Genomic DNA, 11,468 nt, shown 5'->3' with positions numbered 1-11,468 from the left:
CAAGGAGCCCCCATAGCAGCGCCCCCCCCCCGCCCCAGGGCTCCTACCACAGGACAGGGCAGCCTGTGCCACCCCCCGGGGCACCTCCAGCTTCCGTTTTGGCACCTGCAAGTGGAAGCTCTGGCAGGGCCACTGGGAGGCCGTGATTGCAGTGGCTGCTGGGCTACAGTGGGGTGACCCCATCACCACCCTGCAGGAGGGGTCAGAGCCCCCCACACCCACCCCACTGGGTCCAGGGCTGCAGCTTTACCCGAGGGGACACTCCATCGCACTTGCTGTTTCCCTGGTCAGAAACACTTGGGAAGATTTTTAAACCATGCATTTCCCAGGGTAGTCTCTTCAACAAATGGTGTTAGAAAAACTGGATAAGCACACGTAGACACATGAGATTGGACCTCTATTTACACCTCTTACAAAAATTAAATCTAAAATAGAGTAGATTTAAACATAAGACCCGAGACCATGAAATTCCTAGAAGAAAATGTAGGGAAGACGCTCTTTGACACTGGTGTCAATCTCAAAAATAAAAGTTATTTTACCAGCAAAATGGGTTTATTCAGAGGAATTGGAATGGCTGAGGAATTGCAATTCGGGACATGTTAGCCATAGCAAACCGTAGGTAAGTCTGGAGAAAAAAGGAGAGGAATGTTACTTTGTAGAGAAAAAGGGTCAGTTGGGAGGGGCTGTTATAAACAAGTAGGGGCTCTGCATGAATTTGTGCACCTTGAAAGGAACTGTGGGCCACAAGGCTGCAGTGGGCACAGGGGTGGGTCTCAGCCCTTCCTGCGTGCCCCCGCCCAGCCCCTCCTGCCACAGCCCCTGGTCCCCTGTCTGCCAGCAGCCCCGTTCCCGCCACTGCTGCTCCCACACGCTGATGGCGCTGGCCCCGCTCACATCTGCTGACGATGCGGAGTGATTGGGGTTGGTGCCAGTAGCAGGTGCAAGCAGGGCCTGCACCGTCAGTGGGTGCGAGTGGCGGCTGCTGCACGGATCACCTCTCAGGAGCAAGGGGAGGTGGAGAAGCCCTGAGGGGCGATTGGGGCCGGCAGCTGCCGCTCACACCCACTGATGGTGCTGAGTGATCGGGCCTGGTGCCGAGTGATCGGGCCCAGTGCCGGGTGCCAGCAGCGGGTGCAAGCGCCAGGTGGCACCGTGGCACGTAGGAGCAAATAATTTTCAGTAACCACCAGAGGCTCACCCTGATGACAGCAACTGGCGCCCCACCTTGGTCTGGTGCCCCCACTCACCTGCTCCACCATCCTGCCGCGGCTGACGCCCACCATGTTCCACGCACGCCCCCTGGTGGTCAGTGCAATCATAGTGACCGATTGTTCAGTTGTTCTGGTTGTTCTGCTGTTTGGTCTATTTGCATATTAGCCTTTTATTATATAGGACTAGAAGCCTCATGCACGAAATTCATGCACTTCGGGGGGGGTTATTCCTCAGCCCAGCCTGTATCCTCTCCAATCTGGGATTCCTCGGGGGATGTCTGACTGTCGGTTTTGCCCCAATCCCTGCGGTATGGGCCTAAACTGGCAGTTGGACATCCCTCTCACAATCCAGGACTGCTGGCTCCTAACCACTCACCTGCCTGCCTGCCTGATTGCTCCTAACCACTTCTGCCTGCCAGCCTGATCACCCCCTAACCGCTCCCCTGCTGGCCTGATTGACACCTAACTGCTCTCCTGCCTACCCAATCGCCCCCAATTGCCCTCCCCTGCAGGCCTGGTCCCCCCCCACCCCAACTGCCATCCCCTGCTGGCCATCTTGTGACGACAAGGGGTGGCCATCTTGTGACACAAGGGCGTGAGGGTCAATTTGCATATTACCTCTTTATTATATAGGATGTCCATTGGAAGAAACTGGGAGTTCTAAAGTGTAGTAGCTTTCCATTGGCTGATTCATGGATGTTTCTCATTGGCTAGGTCTGTTGCTAAGCAAGGAGAAAATCTCCCCTCCTCCTACTAGAGTAGCAAGGTAGGCTTCTTTCTGTTGGAGTCTGCAAGGTGTGGTGAGTGGTAGTGCATGAGAGCCGGGCTTCCAACTCCGTTTTATTTTTATTTTTTTTATAAATAGAGCAGAATTCTTTGTTTTATTTTATTTTATTAATTTTTTTTTCAGAGAGGAAGGGAGAGGGATAGAGACAAGGGCATGTACCTTGGTTGTGGGCACATCCCCAGTTGGGGGTGTGCAGGAGGCAGCTGATCGATGTTTCTCTCTCATCAATGTTTCTAACTCTCTATCCCTCTCCTTTCCTCTCTGTAAAAAATCAATGAAGTATATTTTAAAATAAAATAAATGAGATTTCCTTTATTCCTTTTCACATTGGCCTTGGCAATGATATTTTTGATATGACACCAAAAGCACAAATAACAGAAGAAAAAAACCAACAAGTGGAATCACATCAAATGTAAAAGCTTCTGCCCTGCAAAAGAAACAATAGAAATACAAAGGCAAGCCCAGCCAATGGGGCTCAGTGGTTCAGCGTCAACCTATGAACCAGGAGATCTTGGTTCCATTCTCGGTCTGAGCACATGCCTGGGTTCTGGGCTTGACCCCCAGTAGGGGGCGTACAGGAGGCAGCCAATCAATGATTCTTTCTCATCAATAATGTCTCTATCTTTCCCTCTCCCTTCCTCTCTGAAATCAATAAAAATATATTTTTAAAAAATACAAAGATGCCCACCTGGCTTGGCTCAGTGGAGAGAGCATCAGCCTGTGGATGGAAGGGTCGCGGGTTCGATTCTGGTCAAGGGCACATACCTTGGTGGCAACCTTCATTGTGGGCTCCATTCACAGTACTGGCCTGTGTGTCCTGGAGGAAACCAATCAAGTCTCTCACATCCATGTTTCTCTCTCTCTCTGTCTCACCTCCTCCCTTCCACTCTCTCTCTCTCTTAAAAAAAAAAAAAAAAAAGGCAACCTACAGAGTAGGAGAGAATATTTGCAAACCATGTGTCAGATAAGAGGCTAATATCTAAAATTTATAAGTAACTCAAACAACCTCAATAAAAAAAACCCACCCAAACAATTCAATTAAAAAATGGGCAGAGGGACTAACTAGACATTTTTTTCCAAAGAAGACATCCAAATGGCCAACAGACACATAATGAAAAGGTGCTCAACATCCTAATCGTCAGAGAAATGCACATCAAAACCACAGCGAGATAGACCTCACACCTGTCAGAACGCCGTCACCCAGTAGACAAGAGGTAACAAGCGCTGGCCTGGGGGTAGAAGAAAGGGGACCGTTGTGCACTTAGTGGGACTGTAAACTGGCCCAACCATTTCGGAGAAGGGTTTAGACTACTTTTCTCCTGCTTTTCGGTGGTTTGTTTGTCCCCCAGGCGACTGCTCCCCACGTATCCCTCATGCAGAGGCTTGTGTCAGACGCTAGTAGGTGCTCAGTAAATGTGGGTGGATGGATGGGCGAGCGAAGGGGTGACAGATCCCTATCCTAGAAGCCTTGCTGGGAGGGCGGAGAGCTGGGGGTATGGAGTGCCTGCGTTTGCAGAGGCTTCGGGCTGAGAGCTGGTGGAACTTTCTCCAGACCACACCCACGTGCAGATATAGGTAAACAACACAGGTGGAATCATGCCAGTGGTGCCTGGAGGTGGGACATATGGAAGGAGCGGGAGAGACGGCAGGACCCGAGGTCCAGGGGCAAGGAGGAGGCGAGGGTCAGGGATGCAGTGGGTGCTGGGAGGCCAGGAGGCTGGAGGCATGGTCAGAGAATGGTCACCTGTGATGACAAAGTCCAGGGCGTGGCCATGGCGCCGGGTGGGGAGGGGTGAGGAGATACAGGAGGCCACGGGGCTGATGTGGGGGCAGCGGACTTTGATGCCCTGGAGGATGCGGTCCTGTAGAATTCATCGGGCGGGTGGCAGGAGATGTGTCCAGGAAGATGGCTGGGAGGCAGGTGGTGTGTCCTCAGGGCATGGGCTTAATGGAGCAGAGGCTGGGAGGCCGGGTCCATAGGCTCTGCACGAGAGTGAGGAAGACACCAAGAATGACCGCTTGCTCCTCCCTGGAGGGCACCCCTCTAAACCCATATTGGAAAGGGGCCCTGGGGCCTGGGTATAGACTAGCATCTCTGATCCGTAAAGGACCCTTTCCTCTCTGTCCGCTTCGCTGCCTGATGCCACTAAGGACAGAAATGATTCAGCCAAGTGCATTGGATTGGCAGCCACGTCTCCTCCGCCTCCTCCAACAGAGAACCCAGGACAAGCCAGGGAGGGACAGGCCTGGGAAGGGCCCTCACCATGAAGCAGGATCCCCGGGCGTCCTCCCAGCTGGGAGCCTGGTCTCCTCTGGGCTTTAGTGTGGGGAGCCCCTTCACCTCAACTATTGGGCACACCCCACAGTATTCCTCACCTGCAGCATAAGAGCAAGCGGAAAAGCACGCTGTCCAGGACGGAGGAGGACAGGCTGGCGGCCGAGGACGAGAAGCACTTAGAGGCAGAGCAGACCTGGGGGTGGCTCTTGTGGAGGGAGACGGACAGGGGACACTATTAGTTGTCACCACATCGGAAAGAGGTCAAGCCCACAAAAGTCCTAGAGGGGGAGGGAGGAGAGACGGGCGGCCTGGGAAGAGGCCAGCAAGCTCCCCGAGCTGCCCTAGAGGTTGCACCTGAGGCCCATGGGGGCACGGCGGGGTCGGGCACACCACTGGGCGGGGCGGGAGGGGGAAGTCACGGGCCCAGTGGGTGGGCTTCGAGCTGCCAAGTGTGGGTCACCCTGAGTGGCCGTGAGCTGTACGAGGAAGGGGAAAGGTCTCCGGGGGGCGTGCCTGCTCAGGGGGAGAAGGGACAGGGCTTGTTGGGTTCACTGGTTTTGTAGCTCCCACCAGAAGGAAGGTTTGGTGTCTTCCTCCCAAGAGGAGATGGATCAGTGTTTTAAGAAACAACCAGAAAGCAAAGGTAGGAGGGGAGCGGGGGTTTGCCTCGTGGAAGGCCCACCAGCGCCAACGTGTCCCAAACGTCTCCCATTCCCACCCCAGCAGCAAGACGGCACGCGCTCAGCGCGCTCAGCGGATAGCAGCTGCTTCTTGCGCGCTGATTTCCCTGATGCTGCATGGTTTCTCTCTCGGCCCTCACAGGCCCTGCCTGAAAAAGAGGTCACCCTACAGCTGAGTATTTGACCTTGTTACATGTGCATTCCTGTGGTCTGTTGGGCCCACTGCACGCTCGCCCGACACCACTTCCCTGCACTGAGGTGGGTCTCACCACTTTTTAAAACGAAATGCCGTGGACGATGATCATCACAGGCTGTGGGGAGGTCCCTGAGCCGAGATGTGCCACGGACCCTGCCCAGTGCCTGGCACCCAGATGTCCAGCTCAGGGGCTCCCAGGAGTAGGGGTGACCTCCCCTCCTAGCTCCTAAACAAGGGCCGGCAAGTCTGGCCTGGCTGGGCTAGAATCCCCGGCGGCCCCTCTCGCTGTGGCCCTGGCCTGGTCTCTGCTCCTCTCTGAGCCTGTTGTTGCATCTGTAACAGAGGCATCCAACCGAGAGAGGGGAGAGGACTGGCCCCTATTCCTCCCCAAGAAACAGTGCCCCTCAGACTGGGGGCTTCACTGCCAGCCCCAGTCAGGACCCCGGTACCAGGAGGTCAGGCCTCTTTGGGGACCTTCCAGGGTGTCCCTGAATTCATGACAAGTTCAGGAGTAGCCCCTGCAGGGGGAGATCCCTGGCTAGGGAGGGGCCCCTCGAGATCCTGCAACACCCCTCCTACTCACCAGTACTTCCCCAGCTGGGTCCCTGATTTGCTGTGTGGCCTTAGTCCAGTGGCTGTCCCTCTCTGAGCCTGATTCCTAGCCAAAGGCTGCCCAGCCCCACCTAGAGCCAGCTCTGCCTCTGCCTCTGCCTCTGCCTCTGCCTCTGCCTCTGCCTCTGCCTGGCTCGCTCCAGACAGCAGGGCTGGGCTGTCACATGCTGAGCCACGTGACAGGCAGCGGCTGGGGGCTCCATCACTCACAGAGGACGGGGGCCTCTGCAGGCCCTGACCCCTGTCCCAAGTGGCTAACGACTCCGGAGGCCACCAGAGCAGGTGTGGGCCAGGAGACCTCTCCTGCCCTCCCAGGTAGGCAGGGAGGGTGGGGGTGGTGAGGAGCTTCTCCAGGGGCGGGGCGGCCCGCAGGCCCCAGGCCAGGATCAGAGGCAGATCCAGGGCACCAAGGCAAAAGGGCAGCGGGGACAGTGGCAGCAGGTCCAGGGTAGCTGGCACAGGGTGATGGCACAGGATGTTCCTGCCCCCACACCTGTTACCTAACCCCTGCCTGTCTGACACCAGCAGCTGCCAGGGAATCACCCCCTTTGTGTTGGCTCCCACAGGTGTGAGGGGGTGGAGGCCAGGGCAGGGCAGAGGACAGGTGCCTGGCAGCGCGGAGGCACCTGAGGAGCGGGAGCCCAGGAACCACCATGGTGACACTTGTCATCACACAGCTGCCCTGGAGGGCAGAGGGCGCTGCTCTTCCCCTGGGGTGGGAGGGGACCCCTAGGAATGGACGCTTCCCGAGTGGGTCCCAGCCCTGCCACTCGTGCCCTGTGTGGTCAAGCCCTGTCTCCTCTCTGGGACCCCATTTCCTCCGTGTAAATGCCAGGCTGCGGGGCCAGGCTCCGTGAGGGGCTCTAGATGAGGTGTTGATGGTGTTGACACAGACATACAGAGGGCGTGGCCTGAGGTTGTGATTCTGGACTCCAGCCATCTCGGGATCTGCCTCTTCATTTTGCAGATGGGAACTGAGACTCGGGTGAGCTGGGGTGGGGGTGGGGGGCAGGGTTTTCCTTCCTCTTCCGGGCCACTGGGCCCCACCCCACAGCATGATTCTCAGAGCCACCGCCTGGAGGCTGGCAACCCCCTCATTACCTCAAGGGTTCATTAAGGAGACTTACCAGGATGGATGGGGACGCCGGGTGGGACCGTCCCAGACACGTGAGGGGAAAGCCGTGCACGCCCGCCGCCCGGGAAAGGGCAGGGGCCTGTCTGGAACCGTCGCCTGGCGGGTTGATAAGAGTCTCTGTGGGGATTTAGGGGAGGAAGTCTCCGTTCTGGCCCGGATCTAGCTCGGGTCCAGCAGGGGTCACACTCTCGGGCACAGGGAGGGAGGTGGCCCCGAATCTCAGCCCAGGCTCCAGGCCAGGGCGGCCCCGCCCCAGGGCAGGCCCAGCCCTGGACATTTCATAAGGCAGGCTGGCCACACAGCAGGACGCCAGGAGGAAGGACAGCTTGGCAGAGCCTCAGGTACTGTGTCCCGGGGAGGCCGAGAGAGAGCAGCGAGCAGTCGGGGCCAGGGATCCGGCTGGTGGGCTGGCTCAGGATCCCGGTGCTGGCAGCCCAGGCAGGCAGGCCACTCCCGGCCTCAAGCACAGACCGGCTTTGTCCTCAGAACGCCTGGGGAGAAAGGGGAAGGAGGGAGGGACGACCCTTTGCTGAGATCTAAAGGGGAGTGGGAAGGGCTGAGAGATGGGGGTGGGGGGAGCCTGAGGCCAGGCCGACAGCAGGACCCTCGTTTTGTCTGAGCTGGGCCACCACCCTTCTTCTCTCTGGGGTTACACATCCTGTAAGGGAGCCCAGGGACCCAGCTCTGGACCTGGCGTTCCCAGGAGGGAGAGCACCCCATCCTGGGGGGGGGGTGGGGGCCGGTCAAGCATGCATTTGGAGCCCAGCACAGCCTCTTTGTGGGTGGGGCTGGGGTTGGTCCCAGCACCCCACGGCCCTCAAGCAAGGGAGGGGCAGCTGCCCAGAGCTTCAGGGCCTGTGGAAATCCAGGGTAAGATCAGATTGGAATCAGGAGTTTCGAGGCTGGTCGGTGACCGTCACCTCTGGCAGCTGAGAGGGTCCCCAGCCACCACGTTACCTCGGTCATCTTCCCCAGCGACGCATCCCGCCCCGCCCTGGGTCTCAGGTGGAAGTCCTGGCCTCCCTGGCGCCCACACTGCCTTCCCTTCTCCTCGGGCTCCTGCTCCAGCATCTCCCCCCACAGCCCCTGGGCAGCTGCCCTTCACAGTCTGAATGCAGCCTCTCAGCGACATCGTCACTGGGCATTCAGGGCTCGGCCTGCACACAGGACCTCCCAGCAGCACACGGGGCAGCTGCAGGTGCCACCCCCACTTCACAGACAGGGAAAGCGAGCCCCAGAGAGGCCGTGCCACCTACCCGGCGTCTCCGAGCGGGAGATTGGCGATGGTGCCTCGGAGCCAGCAGACCTGGGTGCCCACCCCATCCATCCCCCTCCTCAAGCCCATGTGACTTTCCTGGGCCTCAGCTTCCTTGAGGGGCACCGGGCTCTAGCCACACCCAGGCTGGCACAGAGCTGGGCATGGTGAGCACCTGGTTATTCTTATTAGAGGAATCCCAGGCCTGTGGCCTTAAGGGGACCTGCTTCGTCCTCCCCAGGTCCCAGGCCAGGGAAACAGGCCTGTCCCTTCTCACCATCCAGCGATTTAGCAACTCCTGCCCCTGCCCTCCCCCCATACACACACCCAGAAGCGGCAGGTCCAGGACAGAAACGGCTGAGTGGGTGACCCGCAGCCTGCTGTGAGGGTCCCTGTCCCCGGGAGCCCTGGCCTGCCAGCCCCGGGACCTCGGGTGAGGCAAGAGTGGAAGCAGAGTGGGGATTGGCAGGAACAGTGAGGGGCCAGCGGCCAAGGGAGCAGGATAAGGACAACACACCTTCCCACCCGGCTGGGTACCACACCCACTGCCTACCTGGCCCGGGGTCTGCAGCTGAGGCCGGCCAGGTGCCCCATCTCCCCAGGGTCAGGCTGCCCTGCTCCCCGCCCAGCCTCGGTGGGGGGTGGGGCCCCAGGCAGGCTCCTTGCTGTCTGTGCCTGATCTCCATCTCCTCCAATGGGGAGAGCAACGGGGGCCCCTCCCAGCTGTTCTGGTTAAATGAGTCACTCTGGCGGGCGCAGGTGATGGCACCTGACTTTTTAATCCTCACCTGAGGATATTTTTCCATTGATTTTTAGAGAAAGTAGGAGGGAGAGAGAAACATCAATGTGAGAGAGACACATTGATTGGTTGCCTCCCGCACAGGCCTTGACCAGGGCCAGGGATTGAGTCTGCAACCGAGGTATGTGCCCTTGACGGGAATCGAACCTGGACCCTCCATAGGCCGGCACTCTATCCACTGAACCAAACGGCCAGGGTGGAACCTGACTTTCTTATGAACTTAGGCAGCTCAGATGTGCCCAGGATGGCGGTGGACTTGAGGGACCCTGTCATTTCTGGGCCCTTTGCGAGGTCACAGGCCCAGGGCCCCCCCAGACCCCGGTGGAAGGCAGCCTTGGCTTTTATGTGTGCCTGTTTGTGTCCAGCTCCTCGCTCCCCAGCGGGCAGCTCCTGGGGGCCAACCAGCAGGGGGCAATATTGGGTGAGTTTGCCTCAGTGTTGCCAAGAGAGGCTGCTGGAAGGTTCCATCCAGATTTCCACTCCCCCCTCCGCCCCCGAGCCACCGCAGAGCTCCCACCCTCACCTTGAAGGGCACCACTCCAGTGCCCGGTGCCGCGCCTTACATTTTTGTGGGTTCTGCCAAGGCTCTAACGAAAGTGCAAACAACCCTGGGAGGCAGGAGAGGGTGGGGTGCTGTGCCCCAGCCCCCATCAGAAGTCTGAGTGACAGCAGGACCGAGGGGCGGGAGGAGCACCGCGGCTTCACTGGGCGCTCCCTGCTCACAGGAAAACGCTTCCTTAACCCTCAGGAGGACAGCAAGCGCTCTCTCATCCCCACCTTGTGACAAGGAAACTGAGGCAGAGAGAGGGCGAGTGTCTTGCCCAAGGTCAGGCCTAATATTAAGAGGCAGAGCCGGGGACACCAGCCCAGATGCGGATCCAGAGGCTGCAGGCTCTTGCTCCTGGGTCTCTGCAGGGCCAGGTGCCTTCCTCCCAGAAAAAGAGTGGAGCCTGGGGCCGAGAGGGGCTCTGAGCACGTCCCCTTCTGCCACACCGCCACCCTCTCTAAGGGCCATGGTGCCCGAGGTAACTGCCCCGTTTCTCCCAACCAGAGCCAGAGGCCTGTGGGGTCAGCTTGGCCCCAGTCACACCCAGTGGGGGGAGGGCTCCAGCCAGGCTCTCAGCACAGAGGCCCCTTGGGCCGCCATCCTGTTGGCTGCAGCAGGCTCTGCCCTCGGGCCATGGAGTTTCTAGAAAGCTGAACGCATTGTGACAGCAGCCATTGCACAAGAGCGGCAGCCCTGGAGGCACTGACTCCGGGCCCTGAGCTCAGACTGGACTCGCTCTTGATAAACCCCGCGCCAGCTGGTGGGTCCTAGGACCCCCAACGATGAGTTAAGTCTAGTGGGGGGGGGGGTGGGAAGGAGGGGGAGATCCAGGGAGGAGGACAGGATGAAACTGGGTATTTATTACACATGTGACCCGGTGCAGCGGGAGCAGAGCCAAGGGGCCTTGTGAGGTGTGGGAGGGAGTAACCAGGGTGGGCTGCCTGAAGGAGGCATCAGGCAAGCTGAGACCTGAAAGGAGGAAGTCAGAAGGGCAGGAGGAAAGGGTCCCCCGGGTCCTTGGCACCAGGCCAAGGAACGAATGCGGCAGAGCGCGCCTCTGTCAAGTAAACAGGTGGGGCCCCGGGGGAATGTCGGGCCTCTACTCCACCTGCCAGCCCTGGCTGGTGACTGCCCCTCAACCCCTCGTCCCCACTGTTCCCTGCTCCTCCTACACAGCGGCTGCCCCCACTGGGGTGGGCGGCAGAGCCTCTGGGAGGCCGTTCTCTCCCTGTCTTTTTCCGGAACAGGGAGAGGAGGCCCCTCTCTCTGTCACCCTCTGAGCCACTGTCACCCTTGGCAATGCCCCCCGCTGGGGGTGGGGTGGGGAACAGAGCATTCTGTGTCTGGAATGTTCCCATGTGGTGGCTGTGGTGGCGGTTGGTGGCCTGCCTTCTCCTTATCAAACTTCTCCTGGCCACTCCAGGCTTGGCAGGGTGAGGGCAGTCCGTCCCCAGGAGCGGCACTGGAAAGGGGTGGGGTCCGGGCTTGGGGCTAATTTCTGTTTGGTCCCTGGCTGCCTGCCCACCCTTAGGGGCTGTGGAGTAGCTGTCCCCAAGCCCACACCAGTCCTCAGGGTCCAGGGCTCCCCTGTCCACTGACCAAGGGGAGCTGTCTGTGCATTTGGTGTGTGCTGTGTGTGTGTGCTGTGTGTGTGTGTGCTGTGTGCGTGTGCGTGTGCTGGGTGCTGTGTGTGTGTGTGTGCTGTGTGTGTGCGTGTGCTGTGTGTGCTGTGTGTGTGTGCTGTGTGCGTGTGCGTGTGCTGTGTGCTGTGTGTGCTGTGTGCTGTGTGTGCTGTGTGCTGTGTGTGTGTGTGTGCTGTGTGTGTGTGTGCTGTGTGTGCGTGTGCTGTGTGCTGTGTGTGCTGTGTGTGTGTGCTGTGTGCGTGTGCGTGTGCTGTGTGCTGTGTGTGTGTGTGTGTGCTGTGTGTGTGTGTGCTGTGTGTGCTATGTGTGTGTGCTATGTGTGTGC

The 11,468-nt window shown here is 59.0% G+C and overlaps 1 protein-coding gene and 1 long non-coding RNA gene across 3 annotated transcripts in view; one reads left to right on the top strand and one right to left on the bottom strand.

Annotated features, from left to right (window-relative positions):
• Positions 1-2,698: 2,698 nt before the first annotated feature.
• On the bottom strand, positions 2,699-6,964 carry LOC102425492. 2 transcript variants are annotated; one of them, XR_002826182.1, is made up of 4 exons: positions 6,892-6,964; positions 4,375-4,481; positions 3,743-3,981; positions 2,699-2,815 (listed from the first exon to the last, which is right to left on the bottom strand). It is a non-coding gene; the product is annotated as an uncharacterized LOC102425492 (long non-coding RNA). The 2 variants fall into 2 exon arrangements; XR_001351086.2 differs by lacking the exon at positions 2,699-2,815 and having other exon boundaries at positions 3,115-3,981.
• A 132-nt stretch (positions 6,965-7,096) lies between these two features.
• ALDH3B1 (aldehyde dehydrogenase 3 family member B1) overlaps positions 7,097-11,468 on the top strand; it is a 17,132-nt gene continuing 12,760 nt past the window's right edge. The window contains exon 1 of the mRNA XM_006102485.3: positions 7,097-7,240. The gene's annotated coding sequence lies outside the window, so the exon portion shown is untranslated. The remainder of the gene's footprint in view (positions 7,241-11,468) is intronic.

The sequence above is a fragment of the Myotis lucifugus genome, unplaced genomic scaffold (assembly GCF_000147115.1).
Source record: "Myotis lucifugus unplaced genomic scaffold, Myoluc2.0 scaffold_415, whole genome shotgun sequence".
In the NCBI taxonomy this organism is placed as follows: domain Eukaryota; kingdom Metazoa; phylum Chordata; class Mammalia; order Chiroptera; family Vespertilionidae; genus Myotis; species Myotis lucifugus.
This window is presented reverse-complemented; position numbering and strand designations above follow the sequence as displayed.